The sequence below is a fragment of the Sarcophilus harrisii genome, chromosome 1 (assembly GCF_902635505.1).
Source record: "Sarcophilus harrisii chromosome 1, mSarHar1.11, whole genome shotgun sequence".
Classification (NCBI taxonomy): domain Eukaryota; kingdom Metazoa; phylum Chordata; class Mammalia; order Dasyuromorphia; family Dasyuridae; genus Sarcophilus; species Sarcophilus harrisii.
In genome coordinates this window covers 609,178,046-609,191,399 of record NC_045426.1, presented here as the reverse complement: position 1 = coordinate 609,191,399, position 13,354 = coordinate 609,178,046, and positions in this window count along the sequence as shown.

The following is a 13,354-nucleotide window of genomic DNA, read 5'->3' as shown; positions in this document are numbered from 1 at the left end:
TATTTTTACAACTAGAATTCCACTATGACAATGGAGCTCAGCAGGGCAGGGTTGGGAGGTCCAAGGAGTGTAGAGTATCTATTTTGACATTTTTTGGGGGGAGGTAATGCATGGTATTATTCAAAGGCATTGGGCCATTTATTTACAAAACAACAAGTAGAAAGGGGTTGGAGTCAGGTGCTGAATCTAAGATTCAGAAGGATGTGTAAGCAACTTAGAAGCAAAGCAAGAAAATATGATTAAATACTTGTTGAGGGTCCCTGAAAATAAAAGACTTTTTAGATTGTAGTTAAACAAAGAGGTATATTTGTTTTCCAACTTGCTTCAGAAAATTAATATTCATTTATAATATGCACTTTCAAGGAGTCTGAATAATTTTCCTATTAGAGTTCTCTTTTCAAATTTCATTAATGTCTGTTTTTTTAGTGTTCATGTCTTTATCACTTGACTCTGTTCCCTTTAACAAAATAGACCCACAAGTTGACTATTTCAGACAATGCATGCCTCATTATATATCTATATTTGACTGCTTTTATATAAAGAGGAATGTTTCATTATTAACCCTCTAGAGTGGTCATTGTGTTGATTAGAATTTTGAATTCTTTTATTTATATTCATATTCATAATGTCTTAGATTTAGAGATAGGAGAAATATTAAGTCAAATATATATCCTTTACATTTTTGTAGTTATTGTGTAAGTTGTGTTCTGTGAGAGAGGAGGTAAGAGAGACCGACAGAGAGAGAGAGGGGGGGGGAGAGAGAGAGAGAGAGAGAGAGAGAGAGAAAGCAAATTAGAAGTAAACTCAGAGAGAAGGTACTAAGATTAAGTAAGAGTGGATCAAGAAAATGAGATAAGCTGAGACTTGAAGGAAGTCAGGGAAGTGAAAAGACAGAGATGAGAAATGAGAGAATTCTAGACATGGGGGATAGTAAAAATGCTTGATTTTAGGAAATACAGCATACTGTGTGAAGAAGAGAGAGGAGGCCAGTGTCATTATATGATAGTCTACGAAGAAGGAATAGGTCAGAAGATTGATATGGTACAAAGGGATCAGTTTATGGAGGGCTTCAAAAAGTCAAATAGAAGATTTAATATTTTATCCTGGAGATAATATGGAGTCATGTTTTGGAATCTGACTCAGTCACCATGTTGACTATGCCAATATCTTTGATCTAAATCTAAGAGTTTGGGCTTAATCCCACTTCTTTTGATCTTAATGACTTTCAGCCATGGACACTTCCTATCACTGCTAATGCTTCTCTTCAGCAGTTATTTGTCTAGGAGTAGATTTTACTTGGTCCTAAAGAAATGAACAAGGATTTTCCAATAGGATCATCTTATCCTTAGCAAGGAGAAGGGCATGGCTTAGGAAAACTTTCCAATAATTATTATTATAGATATTTCTTAACAGCTACTTTAATACACATATATTAAAACATGAACATTTTCGGGGTGGGGTAGATTGTGAATACATGATTTGCATACTATATGCAGCTAGAGACATCTAGGTAGTACATTGGATGGAGCACGGAGCCTGGAGTCAAGGAAAACTCACTTTTATGAGTTCACATCTGGCTTCAAATACTTACTAAATATGTCACCCTGGACAAGTCACTTAACCTAGTTTGCCTCAGTTCCTTATATGTAAAATGAGTTGGAGAATGAAATGGAAAACTGCTATAGTATTTTTGTAGAAAAAACTCCAAATGGGGTCAGGAAGAGTCAGACATGGCTAAAAAGTGACTGAACAACAACATAATCCATGCCACAAGTGTGCTTATTCTAATTTGTTTGACATATCCAGATCAATATTATTCTCAAACTTTTTTTCCAGGCTGGTAACATACACAGGTATGTAGGAAAGGAAGCCAAGACTCTATCAGGAGTGTGTGTGTGTGTGTGTGTGTGTGTGTGTGTGTGTGTGCATAATTTGGCTATTTTGTGGTCTTAGATCTTTGATTTTATTGTAGGAAATTCCTGATGTGAAAACACCACATATTGATTCATATCAATATCTTTCTACATATGCTGTATTAGAGAGTTTCCTAGGTAACAGAGAGGACATGATTTGCCCAGTATTACTTGACTAAATGTGCTAGATGTAGGACTTCGAACCAGGTTTTCCTGACTTAAAGACCATTGGTTGTAAATCTCCAAGTGTTGCCAGAATCAGACTAAAATAGGAACTGTTTAATAAGATAAATAAAAATATTCTACATCATAAGTTATGTTAATTTGTGATTTTTTATCACAATCAATATGAGGCCTATAGAGATCCATTTCTGTTTGAGTCACTTGAGTCATCACTATACTTGACTACATGGTCTCTTACTCATTTTTTATTTCTTTGAAGATGGTCACCATTTTTTGCTTAGACGATTGTAAAAGTCTCCTGTTTGTTCTTTTTTACCTCAAGTTTCTCAACTTTCCAATCTGGGCATTTTATATATTGCCCCTGAAGCAATGTTTCTTAAACACAGTTCTGTGCATGTGACTCCCCCACTTGCTGGCTCAATATAAAATTTAAACTTAAAAAACATTTCTTTTAAAGGTATAAACAACTTGGCCTCAATCTATCTTTCCAGTCTTAGTGAACATTACTCCCTTACTCAAGTTAGCAAGTGTTTATTAAGTGTCCATTCTATTTGAGGCGCAGTGCTAAGCATAAAATGGATGACACAAGAAAGGCAAAAACAGAGTCTGCCCTCAAGGAGTTTTTAATCTAACAAAGTGACAATACAAAAATATTCATATACAAGTTTTATATATGTATATATAATATATATATACATGTATATACACCTAAATATATCATAACACACATATATATCTATAGATACACATAAATAAAATGTATAGATAAAAATAAATTAATAAATATAATAGAGTATAAAATTAATATAATATAATTAAATAAATATATGATATGATGACAGAGGAAAGACAGCAGAATTAAGGGGAACTAGAAAAGGGCTCACACTCAGGGATCCAGCCAAACAACCCTCTCTATGTTTCTTATATCACACTGTATCTCCTATCTCCATACTTTTTTACTGGCCATCCATCTCCTTACCTCTACCTCAAAGAGATTCCTCTTTTTCTTTAAGAGATTGCTCAAATGTATTTAGCCTTTTATGATCTCCCCAAATGCCAAATGCTTTCTCTTCCAAAATACTTTGTGCTTTCTCACCTTGTACATTGATTTTTTATTTGTTATAAATATTTATATATGTATTTATTTTTTTCTTTTTAGAATATAAGATTTTTCAGCACAGGGATTGTTTATTTTATTCTTAGTATTTGTTCTCCTAGTGCTTACCATGGTGTCTAGTACACAGTAGATATTTAATTTATTTTGATTGATTAGTTAATATATGTAAGTAAACATATGTGTGCATGAATATGTATGTATATATATATATATATATATATATATATACACACACACACACACACACACACACACACAGACAGATTGTCTACATGTAATGAGAGCTTGGCATTTGCCTAGACCTAAGATGGCATTACGCACATAGAATGTTCTTGGACGCCCACTTCCAGGAAGCTAGAAAACTCAGTATTCTACATTGACCTACCAGGTGTTTGGGAATATCCTTTTACTGATGATGGCTGGGCAGCTGTCTGTACTGTTAATATTGCCTGACTCAGCAAAGTAAGGTGTTTTTGAAATAATCATAGCTGAGAGTAAATAACTCTACATGCTAAGGGAGAAAGATCTGAAAATCACTTCTTTTCCCTCTCATGTTGAGCCATAAGCTCTGAGAAATAAGCTTGTAGCTTTAGCTTTTTTTAGGAGAACCTTTGAGCCATGGGGATTTGGGAAGTCAGGAATTCATGTTAGATGGTGGAGCCATTAGAGCAACAGTACTGAGGACAGAGACTCTGAAATTAGTAGATCACCAGGGTTTGGGGTTTGAACTTGGTAGGAATAATGCTATGCAGGATTGGAGCTATTCTGTGAGCCTTATTTGTATTATTTTAGACATTAAATCAAGAAGACCAGACTTCCTATTCAGTCTTAGGTTCTTGCTAGCTATGTGACTTTGAGCAAGTCATTTAATCTCTCTGAACCTCAATTTTGCTATCTGTAAAGTAAGAATATTAACAGACTATATTTCTTATGGCTATAGTGAGAAGAAAATGAGATGGTATTTCTATTAGACTGTGAACTCTTTGAAAACAAGGATTTTTGTATTTTTTTGTGTGTGTGTCCTTAGCTCTAACTACAAAGCCTTAGGAGCTTAATGCTTATTGACTGACTTCTCATTTCCTTGAGCTGAGGTGATGTGTATGGGACTATATGAGAGGAAAGAATTTGTATTTTTGCTTTTGTTATATTTTTGAAATAAGTATCCTTTTAAAAACCTAATCAAATATCAAGTGTTTAAATAGAAATGGGTTGCTAGTCAATGAGTCTCTAAACTAGGGGAACAAAATTAATAGGAGCTAGGTCCTATGATGGGGAAAATAGACTTGCCAACCTCTTCAGGCTACTATAATTCATTAAGGGGAAGGGAAAGGAATAAACATTTATTAAGCACCTACTATATGTCAGGGACAGTCTAAGCACTTTATAAATATTCTCATTTAATTCCAATAATGGTAAAATCTAACAGGCCTGGTCCCCAGACAGTGAGGTCAGAGAAATCATGTTGTATAATAAACATGTGTGCATACAGCATACACAAAATATGTCCTGACTCTGCAACATGGGTTATTGGTAAGACATAATTTAAAATTCACATTGTATTTTCCCTTGCTTCTAATCTTATTGTTTTCCCAAACTCATCACTAATCTCACATCAATTTTCAATTCATCCTTCACCCTAATCTAGATTTGATTTCCATGAAGTCCTTAGAGAGGAGTTTGAATTGAGGATTGGCTCTTCATGAGAAACCTAAAGTTTGGAATCTCTAAACCTTGAAAGTTCCTTGTGGAACCTGTGGTTTTTTGATTCACTGAAATCTATATAAGAAGCTATAAGTTTCTGCCCCAGTGTACTATTCATTGAATTTCTTCTATCTTAATAACTCATGCTAAGCCTTCCTCTGTATACTTATCACTTAGCCTGACACATGATTTGTGTTTAATAAATGCTCATTGATTGGGGGTGGGCAGTAATATTCAATCTGCACTGAGTCATATTGCAAGTCTGCTCTGACTGAAACTCCAATTAATATATCTTCCCTGAACTTGGAGATTTCTTGATTGTTTTAACAATGGCTGGAATCTCAAGTCAAGGTTACAAAGAAAGAAAAAGTTAACCAATAGACTTCTAAGAAGAAACATGACTATGGGGATGGGAGTGTTTGGAAAGGAAAGTTGAGAGAATCTTATTTAAAAAGGCAATAAAAAGTTCTTAATATTTGAGACTTTTAATTCAAATTTCTGTCTCAAGAATAAGAAGAAAAGAAGGGAGATGGTATAGAAGTTTATGCCTTCTAGTAGAACATTAAGAGAAGATTCGTGGAATGACTCCCAAGTACCTACTTATTCTTCAAAAAAGAGACAAGATGGTAGACTGGTCCAAAGAAAAAAAAAGAGAGGCTACATATGGATACTGTGAAGTAGACCTGGAAATGTATAAAAATGATCATTCAGAGAAAGCAGGGAACCAGCAATGAACCAGTATAATGTCAAAGAAAAGATTTTTATAGAATCACTTGCTATTCTATCAAGGTCAAACAGGGAGGCTTGGTTACCTTTCCTTCTGAGGAAGTGAAGGGAAAGGTATAGAGGGAAAGGTAAGGACAAAATAGAGAAAAAGTGGAGGAATCTCCAGAGCTTTGATCCTCTTAGTGTTTTTGAAAAAAAAACTTCTTGGGATGAGGGATCATATCTTGACATGTTTTATTTTTGATACCTATTAGATGAGACATGATGATGACCAAAGAGCTCCAATATGCCAAGTGATTATCTCAAGCTAAGATCAAGAAAAAGAATGAAACAAAAGATTGACTCTTCACAGAACTCATGAGTAGCAGAATAGCAGAGAAGTGCTATCTATTCACATGAAAGAAATATTTTGGTGATCAGTGCTATTCATCCTGAGCATCCTCCTTGTCTCTGTGTAGGGACATAGGCAGAAAAAAAAAATGCACAGAAGGTAGATCATCTGCTTCCTCCCACAATCAGGCTGTGCTGTGTGTGGAGTAACAGGCTGTCATTTTAGAAAGCCAGGGAATGCTGAGCCTTCAAAAATCATCACCTGTACACAGCTATGGAATAGTTAGAGCATTGAGTATTTGAATATTATCTCATGATTCCTCGAGATGGTGTACATTTATTATCTTATTGATCTCTTGATACTTTCCTAATTCATAAACTTTTTTTTGGATCTCTCTTTCTTGTTCAGATCTAAATTCTTTCCCTTCTTTTAGTCTGGCAAAGTGACATTTCAACAACAACAGCACAACCATATCAGCAACAACACAATAATAGTAGTAGCATGATTAATATCCTTTGGAAAAATGCATTATGTCAAAAAACTACTGTGAATTCAATGGCCTTTTAAAAATTTATATTCTAATAATTTCAATATAATTTGCATAAATTTGTAAAATAATAATGCACATGTGAGACATTATTCAGACCACAGAAGGTATGTTTGCTTATTTATTAAGCTGTCACACTGCTTATTTTGTTAGAGCTAAATAAAAATCAAATTGACAATTTTTAGTGAGTATACGAGTTTACAGACCCCATCAGCAGATATGTTGGCAATAATTTCACAACTTTCCCTAGGAACTGGGTCAAAGGTTGAACACTGTTCTTAGGTGGTTCTCAAAATGTGGTCCAGGGAATCATATGAGTCTCTGAAATCTTTTCAGAGGGTCTGTAAATTCAAAATTAATTTTAAATTAATTTTATCTTTAATATGGTAAATATACATTAACATAAATAAACAAAGATTCTTTGGACAGAATTTCAATAATTTTTAATGGTATAAAGATATGGAGAACAAAAATTTAAGAACCAGTGATCTAGAAGAGCAACAATAATAGTTATATTAACAGAGTGTTTTTCAGTATTTGCCTATTTGTAGTTAGGTCTCTTACTCACTTGCTGTGTGACTTTGGGCAAGCCCATTTATCTTTTTGGGTCCATTGCTTTCTTACTTAACATAAGGCAGTTAGACTAGATTATATCAGGGTCTCACTATAACCTAGGAGTTGAAATATAGGTGGTAGTACACACTCTAGATGTGCTTTCATGCAAAAACTGGAAGCAGCAGCAAAAAATAATGGTGACCCATTCTGCTGCTATTGCTCAACAGTTTGTTATGAAAGGAAGTAGATCTTTTTTTGGGTAATGCTATTGTGGCTTTGGAAGCCTATCATTTCTGGGTAACCTTCTCTGAGTATCTGCATATTCTCCTATTGGGTATATCTATGAAATTCTTATATACTTGGTTACTTATAGATTACTCAAGGACCTGGATTACTGAGCCTCTTGAAAGGTTTGACAGTGATATTTGAGGTCAATGACTTTGGAATCCTCATCACCTTCTTAACCCTATATTCCTGAGTATACTTGGAGGATCCTGATTCTTGTGACCTCAGCATGCTTGGTTCCCACAACCAACACGTCTGAAAAAAGGGATGAATGTGTAAGATTAAGCACACACCTTTGCTGACTATGTTACACAATTTAGCAACTTTAAACAATTGTATAGTCTAAATGTTCAAGAATGGAGGCAACTTTGTGGCAGAGCTCAGGGCATAAGATTTCCTTGAAAACATGAAGCAAATTCATTTGGAATAGGAACAAAAACACATATATAGAAACAAGAGACCTGTGAAACTACATTACCCTGCTGAGATCTTACTTTGTTCATTTTTTCTCCCTCTTTTCTGAACACCCAGCTCTGTACTATATCTATGATTAAAAAGTCATGCTTCTACTCATAGTTTTATAGTGAAAGAGAGATTAGTACAGTGTTTAGAATTAATGGCATTAGCTCCTTATTTATCCCCACAATTAATTTTTTTCTCCTTTATCAATTAATAAATCAATCAACATTTATGAAGTGCTATTATCATAATATCTCAGATGTTTAGTTAGAAGGGACTTTGGAGATCATCTAATAAAACATACTCATTTTATAGATGTGGAACCTGAGACTCAGACACTTACCAAAATGACTTGCCAAAGACTACAAAGTAATAAATAGTGAAACTGGAATATGAACTCTTGGCCCTCTGAATTTACATCCTGTGATCTTTCCAACTGGACCTCAAGGGATAACAAATCTTTCAAGTCATTTCCAGCTCTAACTTTCTAAAGGTCTGAAGCAAGAGGAATCATATCACCTTATAGATGACTAAAAAAACCTTCAAAAATACAGCTATTATGGCTTTTTAAATTATTTAGCCAAGTACTTTGGAGTTTGCATCTTAATATACATCTTCTCCAGTTCAATGAGATATAGCACTATCTTATTACAAGTGGTTCTATTGATGTCTGTAGACTGGAGGTAATAAAATCTTTATAGTTTTAAAACCAGCTTCAATTGCCTTTCCAGGAGAAATTATAGATATTTTACTCTATCCTTAAGATGCAATGAAATCTTGGTCAGTGACAGTTTAACTCATTTTATGAGGCATCTGTGAGAGTTTAACTAATTTTTCTGGGGAGACTTTTAATTATAATGAGGAGAAGAAAGAGAACAAGGACCAACAGAATTTATTTCTTGAGAGAGGTGGATTTATCCTTAATATTTCAAAGGAGAGAATTCGTAAGAAGAGATTTTAATTGGTATCCTAAGAGAAATGAATTTAGGGACTATTTTTAGAATTGAAAAGTTAACAGTAGTACTGATGTCCAAAGGTGACTGTAATGGAAATATTTCTTACAGATAACATAATGTGAATCTGTATGTACTTTTTGTTGCTCTTTGTTGGTATATCCAGTAAACTTCGATGTTCATTTGTAGATTGGAATGATGCATACAACACACACACACCTGGTGTGTGTTTGTGTGTGTTATAGCTTATAAAAATGTTGTGAGAAGTAAATACAGTAATGTATACAAATTGTTATCTACAGGAAAGTCACACTCTCAAAGCATATAACCTCCAGGATCAGGAGACCAGAGTGATGGTAGGTAGCCTTTTAAAATTTTAGATTCTATAAGTTGTCTGTATTTTGGGGAAAAAAAAAGGGAAAAAGAAAGTCTGAGGATTTTTCCTGTTCAGGGTAAATATACAAGAAAAATATAGAAATATTCTGAATTACTGAATTAGTGAAGCCTATGAAGAAGAGAATGGAAAGTTGAGTTAGTTTATCTGTTATTTTGATTTAGCCAGGTCACAGGTAGGACAGACAACAAAAATTGCCTTTCATTTTCTAATTTCCTTCTCTAGTGGTGTCAAACTCATATAAAGAGATCTTTGTGTGCTGTGAGCACTACATATTAGCATTATTTGTTTTTTATTTTATCAAACATTTCTCCAATTACATTTTAATCTGGTTCATCTTTGTAGAAATCAGGTCATTCCTTAGTGCCTTTTTTGTGATTAGAGGTAGTCTGGGAGTCAGAATTTCAGTCCAAATCCTGATTCAATCTTTTAATAGCTATGTGGCCATAAGCAAGTCATTTCATTTTTCTCAACTTTAGTATCTTCATCTACAAAAATGAAGATTTATTGTACAAGTAGCTCAATAGAAAATAGGTTTCTTCATCATTAAGTAAATAATATTTAATGAATTGAGCTGGAGTCTCAGAGATAGAAAATTGATTAATAAATATGAGATGCCAAATTTTAATAATGAATTATGAAATCTCAGAACACATACTCCACATTCATATTAGAATCAAAGAGGAAGAATCAATTAAAAATGAACTAGTAGCGAGTAGAGAAATAACCACTCTGCTTAGATTATACCTCTAATTTTCTATTACATAGAATTGCATGTTCCATATTGGAATTTCCTAGACGAAATGTTAATATGTTATAAATCTTTAGTTTTCAAACACTAAAATACTTATTGAACATTTGGTGTACATGGAATAGAAGAAATTGAGTGGATTAAAAAATTAATTAGAAGTCCTTTCAGGGGCTCATGACATAGAACAAAAATATAAGCAATAATAGATTAACAAGTGAGAAATACTTGATGAGTGATACAGAATAGCTTTTTGTTTTTCTATGCAACTTTTACCTTAAAACATCTAAAATAAGTTTCTTTTGCTTCTTTATGGGCTTTAATATGAGACGAACTTCAGAAGAGGAAGGGATTTTTGAAAAATTTGAACATTAGAGATAACTTTATGGAGGAGATGGAACTTGAATTCTACATTGAACAGAGCCTTGAAAAATTACTAGGTATTACATAGATGGATAACAGATGGAATGGAATTCCAGGCAGAGATAAGATAAGAAAAAATTTTTAGGGTTTATTTGGAGAATATTAACTATTTTTTTTTCAGTTAAAGGATATGGCAAAATAGTTCTGTGAAGATATGTGGAGGGAAGTAGTAGCAGATAAAAAAATGAAAGGTAAGTAGGATGTCAACTCAATGCTAGAATTTACTTTGGAAGACAATGGAGGAGACATTTAAAACTTCTGAATAGTGATCTTGCACAAGATAATGAATTAATCAAATTTGGATTTAGAAGGCACCTCAGATATTGTGTTTCATTTATTTCTTCAGTCATGTATGATATTTTGTGAACTCTTGGACTATAGCAAGCCTTTCTATCCTTCACTATCTCCCAAAATATATTGAGCTCATGGTCATTGTTTCTATGACAACATCTATCTCATCCTCTCCTGCAATTTTCTACTTTTGCCTTCAATCTTTCCCAACATCAGGGCCTTTTCTACTGAGTCCTGTCTTCTCAATAGGTGGCAAAGTGTTTAAGCTTCATCTTCAGTATTTGTCTTTTCATTGAATCATCTGAATTAATTTCTTTTGGGTATTGACTGATTTAATCTTACTATTTAAGAAATTTTCAAAAGTCTTCTTCAGTACCACAATTCTAAAGCAACAATTCTGTGGCACTCAACTTTTTTATACTCAGACTCTTATACTATCACAACTTTAGTAGAAAAACCATAGCTTTGACTATGTGAACCTTTGTGAGCAAGTTATCTTTGCTTTTTAGTGTCTTGTTCAGATTTGCTATAGCTTTCCCTCTAAGGATCAAATGTGTTTTAATTTTATAGCTGTAGTCTACATCTGCAGTGATCTTTGAGCACAAGCATATAAAATCTTACACTGTTTAGGGTTAACCTTCAAACTAACTTTTGTACTCTACTTTTTCACCTTTATCAAGAGGCTTCTGAATTCTCTCCTTTTTGCCATCAGAGAGTTAGCATCTGTGTATCTGAGGCTGTTGATATTTCTCCTAGCAACACTAATTGCAGCTTTTGATTTGTCCAGTCTGACATTTCACGTTATACTCTGCAGCCAAAAATAGAGAACCTTTTGAGACAGTTAAAACAAGATCTGGAACTGACTGTGCCTAATATTATGAGCTTATTACAAAATGCAAACTTAATTTGAAAAAAATAGGGAAAACCATCAGATCACATAGGTATGATTTAAAAAGAATTCCTTATGAATATGAAGTGTTGTCAGTACTACATAGATTTAAGGTTTGAGATGTGATAGAGTTCCTGAAAAACTGTGGATAGAAATTCTCAGTTTTGTTCAGGAGGAAGCAATTAAAAACTCCTAAAGAAAAAAGAATAAAAAAAACCCCAAAAGACTGTGAGATAAGATTTCACAATTAGGTTATTAAAGAATGAAAGTGAAAATGGAAAGTTATGCTCACCTTCAGTGCCCAATTTCCAGTGCAAGGAGAAATAAGAAAGTTTCCTTAAATGTATAATGCAATGAAATAGAAGGAAACAATATATTAGAAAAAAAAAACAAGAGATCTCTTCAAGAAAATAGGGATCAAAGGAAAATTTCATGTAAAAATGGGCATGATAAAAGACAAAAATGGTAGGGGCTTAACAGAAGATTAAGAAGTGTTAAGGTATATAATTAATCTGATTTCAATATTTAACACTGGTGATGTGATATGTAGAGGCACCTTTTGGGTTGCTGAAAAAGAGTGTTTGCCATGACCAGCAAATTATCTTGATAAAACTTTATGATTTTCTACCCTGCTTCATTTTGTACTCTAAGACCAAACTTACCAAATATTTCAATTATATTTTGATTTCCTACTTTTGCACTTTAATTCTTTATGATGAATGTGACATATTTTTGATTTTATTTCTAGAAGATGTTATAGGTTGTCATAAAATTGAGCGACTTTGGCATCTTCAGCCTCAGTGGTCAAAGCACAGATTTGTCCAAAAAGACTAATCTTTGTTTCATCAAAGGATCTTCCAAGTAGGATTATAAATTTAGAGAAGGAAATGATTTCAGAAGTCATCTGATTTGACATTTTTATAGATTAAAAACTGATAACCAGAGTTAGATAGATAATTAACAACAGAGTTAGCATTTGAACCCAGGAATTAAAATCCAGTACCCTTCCTATTGTAGTATAATGCCTCCCAATATTTGAAAAAAGCTCTTAGATTTTAACTACAATTTAGCTACTATAAAATGGAATAACAGGGCTTTTCACCATTCTTTCTATCTCCTTGCTCTTATATGGCATATTCCTGTTAAAACATCCCTGGATTTCCTTTGCTTTCTTATTTAAAGACTTGTATTAATTATTGTGATGTTGAATGGTATCCTTGGATTCAAACATATCATGATTTATTTTTTAAACTATCCTCCAGTATTGTTTTTTTTTTAAATCCATTTATGGTTATCGCTTCTAAGTGATTTTTGCCCATAATATTAAGTCAACTCATATCCATTCATTTAAGTTCACTGATACCCAAGATGTTGATGTTTAACTTTTCCATCTCCCACTTTATCACATCTAGTACATGGATCTTACATTAATCAATTCTGATCTTTACAGCATTGGACTTTCCTTTTGTGACAAGACATATTTGCAACTTTTGCAAATGCAAATGCAAAAGTTTCTTTTTTTTAAATAGCTTTTTATTTATAAGTTATATGTATGGGTACAGCATTGACAATTGCCAAACCTTTTGTTCCAATTTTTCCTCTCCTTCCCCCCTCTCCCTCCTCTAGATGGCAGGATGACCAGTAGATGTTAAATATATTAAAGTATAAATTAAATACAAAATAAGTATCCATGACCAAACCATTATTTTTCTGTACAAAAAGAACCGGACTCTGAAATATTGTAAAATTAGCCTGTAAACGAAATCCAAAATGCAGGCAGGCAAAAATATAGGGATTGGGAATTCAATGTAATGGTTCTTGGTCATCTCCCTGAATTCT